An 8,296-nucleotide genomic window follows, 5' to 3' on the forward strand; every position below is an offset into this window, starting at 1 on the left:
GAGCCATCAAAGAACAACACATATGCATTGCTGATCTGTGGCACTTCTTCAACTACCTTTCTCACCACCTCTTCCTTAACAAGAAGGGGATTTTTCTTGTAACTCAAAAAATCGGCTAGGGTAACTCTTGTACTATCTTCCACTAGAAAAGAGAACTCAAACTCATGCAGCTCGATTACCCATTTCTTGACCACGTTTGACATGTTAGTGCCATTAGTTAACTATGGCAAAAAGGCGTAACTCGTCAAGAAAACAAAAGGTCATGGTAGCAAGTAATGAAAAAATCGTCGACAAGAAAATATTACATTGGCCATCACTAGCTCTACTTCCGAGAATTTTCTCTCTGCTACTAGCTTCACTCGGCTTGCACAATACATTTGCCTCATATAATGGCTGCCCTACCCATTTTTCAATAGCATGCTCCAATGGCATCATCCCCTACTGATGGATTTACATAAAACACTTGCTCCCAATCAGGAGACTGCATGGCTGACAACCCCCCTAACACCTCTTGAAACACTTCTTCACACTTGTCATCCCATTGCAATGGATCATCCTTTGCCACTTGTTGTAATGGATAAAGGAGCTATGAAGACAATGGAATAAGCTGTGCCATGTACTTTACTTTGTGTATAAAGGATGCCAATGGCTTCGTACTCGTAGGTGATGGAGGATTAGACTTAACCTTGTCTGGATCAGCTTCAATGCCATTTTCTGACACCATATGGCCCAATAACTTCATCCATGGCTGTGCTAGATGACATTTCTTTGGATTCAAGTTTCCTCCACATTCATCATATCGAGCCAATACCATCTATAGCTTCTCATGGTGTTCACCCCTACTGCTTTAACACAACTACCAATGAATGGTTCCAATACCCAATTTGATCTCTCTTTATAGAAATATGGTCCATTTGACAACCCAAATGGCAATATCGTGTAGCAATAATAGCCCCATGGCGTAATGAAGGTTGTCCTTGTTCGATCTTTAAGAGCAATCTTCAATTGAAAATAGCATGAAAAACCATCACACACATTGTACCTCTCATAACCTGCCATTGAATCCAGGATCTGATTGATGAATGGAAGAGGATATGGGTTCTTCTTAGTGGCTACATTCAAGGGTTTAAAATCTACACAAATCCTCCATTTTCCAACCTTCTTTGGGCTGACTACTACTAGACTCACCCATTATGTGGTCTCCATTGGGACTATGAACCCTGCCCTCAATAACTTGTCTACCTCTTCCAGCAAGGCTCCCATCTGCTATTGACCCATCCTTCTTAGCCTTTGCTGCAGTGGCTTAGCACCTTCTTTCAGCTCTATATGCATCTCTTTGCCCTTGAACCCTCTGATCTCTTTATATGAGGTATTGAACAAATCAGGAAAACTAGCCAGCATGTGCAAATATATCTCCGTCTCCATAGCTAAGAGGTCTCCACTGATCATTTGTGTCATCAATTCCTGCTTCTTTGACAATTCAACCTTGGTTTGCATCAGCCCATCAAACATTTCATAAGGCCCTTCACTTTCATCTTCAATCCCATTAAAAAATGTGACTAAACCAGACTCCTAGATTTCTTTGTCTATCAAAAGAAATGCAACATCAACATCCTCATCACTACTGGTAGTACTATCACTGTCCTCATCAGTCAATGTGGAATAGTCTTCATCACTAGACCCATCCTCATCTTCATAAGGCTATACTTTCGTTATGTCCATATTATATAGCTTCTTGGCACCTGTCTTTCCATAGAGGCTAATTGTACCACGTCTGCAATCTTGAACAGCTCCCACTGTTCATGGTCTGCACAGTATAATAGGGTATGCTCCCAACCCCGCTAGCATCACATGAAAATCAACCACTACCTTTGCATCATATGCCTCGACTTCTAAGCTCGTTACAACACCCAAACATTTTACTTTATGATGGTTTTCGAATCTGATCCAAAAGCCTGACACCCCAGTCACTATAAGACCCATCTTCTCAACGCATGAGTGTGTTATGACACATATTTGGGCTCCACTATCCACATAACCTTGTCCCAGATTTTTTCTTTTATGCCACACATTTACTATTGGGAAAATCTCTGGTAGCTCGTCCATTGCCAACACCTTTACTGAACCTCTCTCTGGCTCTTTCTCCATTGGGTTAACCATCCTCTTCCACTGTCGCTTTAGCTTAGGCACCATCTCCATAAGCTGCCCAAAAAGTAACATCTGCTTTCCTGCTTGTCAAATCCTCCTTCAAGTCATAGCTTAATTGCACATCCCCTAGTGGAAAATCTGGAACATGAAACTTGCAATGAGCCCTCCTTTTCCTCTTGGCCTTGACATCCTCACCTTCATGGCTCTTTCCCTTCTTCTTACTAGGACCTGGGGCACTTCTTCCTTCCTTGTCCTATGTGGTCCTCTTCCCAATAGGCATCACTAATGTATCCTCTAGCTTTGATGCCTTCTCCAAGGTGACTACACTTATTACTTTTGTCTCTCCCTTTTCCTCCTGGGTTAATCCATTGATTTCTTCTTCTGTCTTAATTTCGATGCCATAATCATTTGACCTAGTTAGAACCAGTCTTGGCAATGGATACATGTCTCCCCCCATCCTTGGTGGCTTATCACATTGCGGGTTGATGTGGCCCAACTCTCCACAATTATAACACGTGGGCATCTGACTCCAGAACCTACCATTGCTTTGTCCAATACCATTTCCAGGTCTTTCTTCACCTCCTAGCTGTTTTGCAAACCTTGTTTGACATCGATTATCTCCCACTTGACCTAGCATGTTTAGGCTGAGATTCTTCATTAAATCTACCACTTGCCTCATGTCTTGTCTTCGCCCATTATCTTGCACTATTGTAAGGACCACTGTTGGCATAACATCAGGAGTAACAGAAACCACTGGTTCATTATGAACCCTTGGCATGCAACCTTGTAAAGAATCCATAGGCTAAAACTCAGTCCTCGTGCACAAAGACTCCCCACCCCTAGCTGGCTAAAACACAGTCCTCCTTGCCACCTTCAATGCATCTTCATATGTTCTAGGCTTCTTTAGCTCCACTCTCCAACGTATATTCTCCCAAAAGACCATCCAAGAACCTGTCCTTCTTCATCATGTCAGGTGGGGGTACTTGTGGTGCTAAGGCCTTGCACATCCTCTCCCATGCCATTGAAAACTTGCTCACGTTCCTTTTGCACCAAACATTGTACTTCTTGCCACACTTTCTTAGGATCTACTATCTTCACAAACTCCACTTCCAATCCATGCCTTAGATTGTCCCAACTCAATCTTACAGGTAGATCAACCACACGCAACTCCTCTCCAAATTCTTTGGACCAAACTCATGCATCACTCTTCAAAAAAACCTGGATAAGACATAACATCTGTGTTGGGTCATGAATCTAGTTGCTAATGCAGGCAACCTCCATCTTTTTCAAAAAATCTTCCACATCTTCATCACTTATTCCATGAAATTCCAGATAAGAGAAAGCCATGGCTACTCAAGTTTTAATGCGTCAAGAACCCCCTGAAACACACGTGGAAGAACCCAAAACATTTGACTGACTCAATCCCGGAAACCTCAATGGAGCTTGTTTTTAGATAAGGACAAACACATGCACATCAAATGAGTTTTCATACTTAATCATCGGAATTACAACAGGCAAAGGGCATTCCAGTATCTATCTTAATCTTTTTGGCCCGAACATCAAGACTATGCACTGTTGGAAAAAAATCTTCCTAGACACATGAACATTTATCTGGATTCTTTGTGTTAAATGAAAAGGAGTGAATTGAGGTCCATTTTGATTATCCATTAAAGCCAACCATGCAACTCCCAAGAAGGCACACCTGACTTATTCTCTGATTTTGCCAGAATTTCAGCAGCATAACAGCATAAATGGCTCAAAAGAACAAAAAATCAGCCATGACAACTTGGAAATTTTTTGACAGAGTTTCCCTATAAGTAGAGCAGTAAGAACCCAAAATAAAGACTGTATATGTCTTCATAACCTGCCAACAATAGAACCCGAGCATCAAGTAGGAATCACTAGTACATAGCCTATGGGAGGTCACAAAAAGGGTGCTCCAGCCACCAATGTCACCGAAAGGATCTCATATTTGAGAATCCCCTAGCTCAATAAAACCTCACGCTATTGACCCTCTCACGAAGGCTTATGAAAATCTCGTATAGTCAAGTCTCAGAAATGACTATCTTCTAGACCAAGTCTCAGAAATGGCTGGGACTGCCAAATAAAACCAAGTATGGCTCCACAAAGGCATACAATGTAAGTTTCCACAAGGAACTTACAATACCAGACAATGCGCTCAAACATGCGCCAAATGATGCATACCCACGTCAACTGCAAGTGGATTCCACTGTTAGTGTATCACTCTACTCCAGCTACCTGTACCTGTACCTATCCCCATACTCTGTAACCTGTAACCTGTAATCTCTGATCTCCAGCCTGTAATCCCAAAGTTGAAGGTACTCGAAGAAGATCCTCTGTGGGGGCACCAAAAGAATGTAAGTTTATGGCCAAAACAGGCTCCAAAAACAGCAAAAACTCAGTTGCAACTGTTCATCCTCTTCTCTCCACGTTTTTTATGGTCTTCTCTTAGGTTTTTCAGTTCCACACTTAGATTTATTACTTGGGAACCTTTGGCCTTTTAGTTGACCTCAAACGGACACTGAACAGGCCAAAAAGTGGCCTCGCAGTTCATAGTTGTCAGCTTGTTGCATCCATCTGCACACCTGACACTCAAATTTTTCCAATAATGCTTTGCGCCACCACGTGAATTGGCCCCAAAAAATGGTCTTCATGATGACATTTTGCATAATTCATCACAAGAAAACACCCACGTTGTGTCCATACTTATCCACGTGCAAATATTGACCACATTCAACCTCCTGACGCCACTAGATGCCATCTGACGCACCTGCTTGCCTCATGTCTTCGGCCCGTGGATGGCTTCCTCAAGAATTTTTACTCACTGCCAACTCCTCATTATTATAGAAAAAACACACTGGGACTAGTGATAGTGAAAATTGATGCACTATGTACATGTTGTCCTACCCATACACATGTGGGCCCCACGTAACCACCTGGCTCTGGAAAATAGGCAATCCTTTATTTGATGCAGCATGCATGTGTATGTACATATGCACAATACCTTACTCCAAAAAACTCCTAACAATGCTAGGTGGACCCAATCCACGTTGTCAGACTTAGCCATTCCAGGTAGAACATCCATATAAGGGTAATCTTTTCCTACATCAGTATCCTTTTTACACATGTAACAATACTGCAATGGGGCTGAGTGAATTGTGGTGTCACATCGATGGTCAATTTTAAATCTATTTCCTAGAGGATATGCTTGACTAGTCATAAGATCAACTTGAATGACAAAGTTTTGGAACTATAATAAGACACGGTTTTAAGACCAATCATGCACCAATTTTTCTTCCCTTATGAAAGGATGTCCTAATATCATCTCAGATGACATAGTGTGCTTTTAAAAATCCATAACAATGAAGGTGTGCCTTACCTTATTTCCAAGAACCTTGATCTTGAGGTCTTCTAGCATCCCAATAGGTTTAACGATGGTCCCATTGTCCATCTTTACCACTATGTTTGTAGTCCCAAGCTGAGGTCTCCCCATAGATTCACAACAACAATTTTTAGTTACAATGCTAACCTCAGTACCCCCATCAATCCTTTGGTAGTGATTAGTAAGGTTGCATTGGATTCATTGCCTTCAAAGTATTGTCCCAACTTGTTAACATGTATTTTAACAAGAGGGTTTTCATCTAGGTTGGGTTGTGGATCTAAGGGTTCCTCCTCTACTAGTACTTCATTAGATCTAGCTATTGGTGAAAATTGTGGTAACCCCACTTTTAGTTCTCCATTGAGGAAATCCCAAAGAGCTAGGAATAGCTTGGGGTCTCCATATAGTTTTGACATGATGGTGGTTCTAGCTTCTGAAGCCATTAAATCCATCAATTTGGCAATATTTAACAGAACTTTTTGGGCTTCAGGTCCTTGACTTGGAGAAGATGGAATCTTTATTTCTTCAATAGAGTCAGGAATCCCTCTGTAAACATTCTCTCCAACAAGAAGAGAGTACGCCCACTTCCCAATGACTTAGAGTCACTTTCTTCTTGGATGACACTAGGTATGGCTAGTGGGCTATGATCTTTGTGTAGGAAACATTGTGTCTATAATCTGGATCTTCCTAGGCGATGGTTCTAGCTCCCTTTGGGTCTCATATACCAACCTCGCTCGATATCCTCTATAGGGTTTGGGTAAGTTTCGATCTTCTTCCCGTTATATTCCATGGGTTGTGTCCATTGTGGCTCATCAAGATCCTCCTTGGTTTTATATTTTCTAATGGTTGTTTTAGTATCCATGGTCTTCTAGTAATCTTTTGTAGTCTAATAGAAAACTCAGATACATGATGTGGACCCCCACACTCGTAGCATTGAAGAGGTGGTCTCTTGGCAGTGAGATTGATATTTTGGTCTCTTGCTGCAAGAGCAGCTACTTGATAAATAGGTTTGACTTTTCTACAATAGTCCTCCATGTAGTATTGTGGGCACTCTTCAAGTGCATCCATCCCATAGCCTATACCAAGCTCCCGATCTCAAAAACATGAACAATGCAATAATTTTCAACCCTAAAATATTACGTGGAAGTGTTTAGATTCTCTCAGATTCCTTCACTATTCCGACTCCTCTTTTGCAACAATCATCCTTCCTATACAAGGCTCAATAAAAACTTGAACATGGAAATAGCTAAGTCAAACGATAAACTGATGCACACACAGAATTGGTCTTTACATGGTCTCATGCACAACTTCAGTGATTTTTAGACCTAGTAATGTCCTACAGGTCTTACTCCATAAGGTGGAACCAAACATAATTAAATTCTTTTATCATATCACTTTGTGGGAAATGATTGCAACTTTTTCTTGCCTATAGTCTTCTAAGGTGCTTTTTCCTTCCATCTGTCTCAAGGACTTTGTACCCATACAAAAAAACTGATATTGGCAAGAAATTCAACGTTTTAACTCTTTAATTGTCTCAAGAGTCCCTTGATCTCATCTTGGTCTGGTTTCATAGTGGAGTTTAGCCTATTCTCATGCTCAATAGAGTAACTCTAGATTTGGCTATGCAAGTGTGCTACTTACCCCGAAGACTTCCTTTGATGCAAATATGGCCTCCTATTCTCATGGTCAAGAGAGTAACTCTAGATTTGGCTATGCAACTGTGCTACTCACCCTAAGGAATTCCTCTGATGCAAATATGGGATCCTCGATTCAAGTGTGATTAGGGTTAGGTGCAAAAATTGCAATTTTTGCACCCCCAAGTGGAATACTGCTCTTTGCAATTTTTGCAACCCCAAGTGGAATACTGCACTTTTCCCAATTCTAACATTATGGGTGTCTTACACTACTTAAGAGAAGTGCTTGGTATCAAAATTATCCAAAAAAATCTTTCGTAGTAGAAATTGATGCAAAAATTAAAATTTTGGCGCTGATTCTTGCTTTTGGGCATTTTTTTCAAATTTTGACAAGTCCCAAGTGTACTACCCTTCTTCAATAGTTCTTTTGCAACACTTTTTTGGCAAAAAGGACTAAGTTTGTGGCTCTGGACTCACTCTTCACCTTTTTGTTTGTAACAAACTTCACACACCAGCTTAAAAATTAGTCAAAGAGAAAATTCCTATCCTCTGGCTTCACCTATAAGAGAAAATTGCAATTTTCTCTTACAACACGCACACTCCTAACCTCTGGCTTCACCTATAAGAGAAAATTTCAATTTTCTCTCACAACATGAGACTATTCTGTTCTCGTGTGTGACAAATACTTTGAGAGAATGCAATGCCTTTCACAATATTAATGCAAGAAAAAAAAATAACGATTTTTTCTAATCCTTTCTCATGTATGAAAGTTTTCTCACTAAGATTTTTTCATGTACTAATTTCTTTTCTTGGATTTTTCATTGTTGTACAGTGAGAAAGATGATGTGAAAAACACCATTTTTTTTTATGAGAATTGCTCGAAAACTTATAAGATTTATAAGATGAGGTGAGCCTAATATCAGATAAACTTATGAGCTTGTTAATTTCGCTCACATGTTTTCACGTTTGTTAGTATATGCCCCCTTTGGAGCCTTCTTTGTCAAAGTGGTCTATTGAGATTGTATCCTTGTTTTTCAAAGTAATCTATCCTTCTTTTTCAAAGTGTTCTTTGCATTCAAAAAGAAGAGAGAGGATTGAGAGGAGAGAGAGAGAG

This window comes from Adiantum capillus-veneris, chromosome 14 (genome assembly GCF_014529385.1).
Source record: "Adiantum capillus-veneris isolate H3 chromosome 14, ASM1452938v2, whole genome shotgun sequence".
Classification (NCBI taxonomy): Eukaryota; Viridiplantae; Streptophyta; class Polypodiopsida; order Polypodiales; family Pteridaceae; genus Adiantum; species Adiantum capillus-veneris.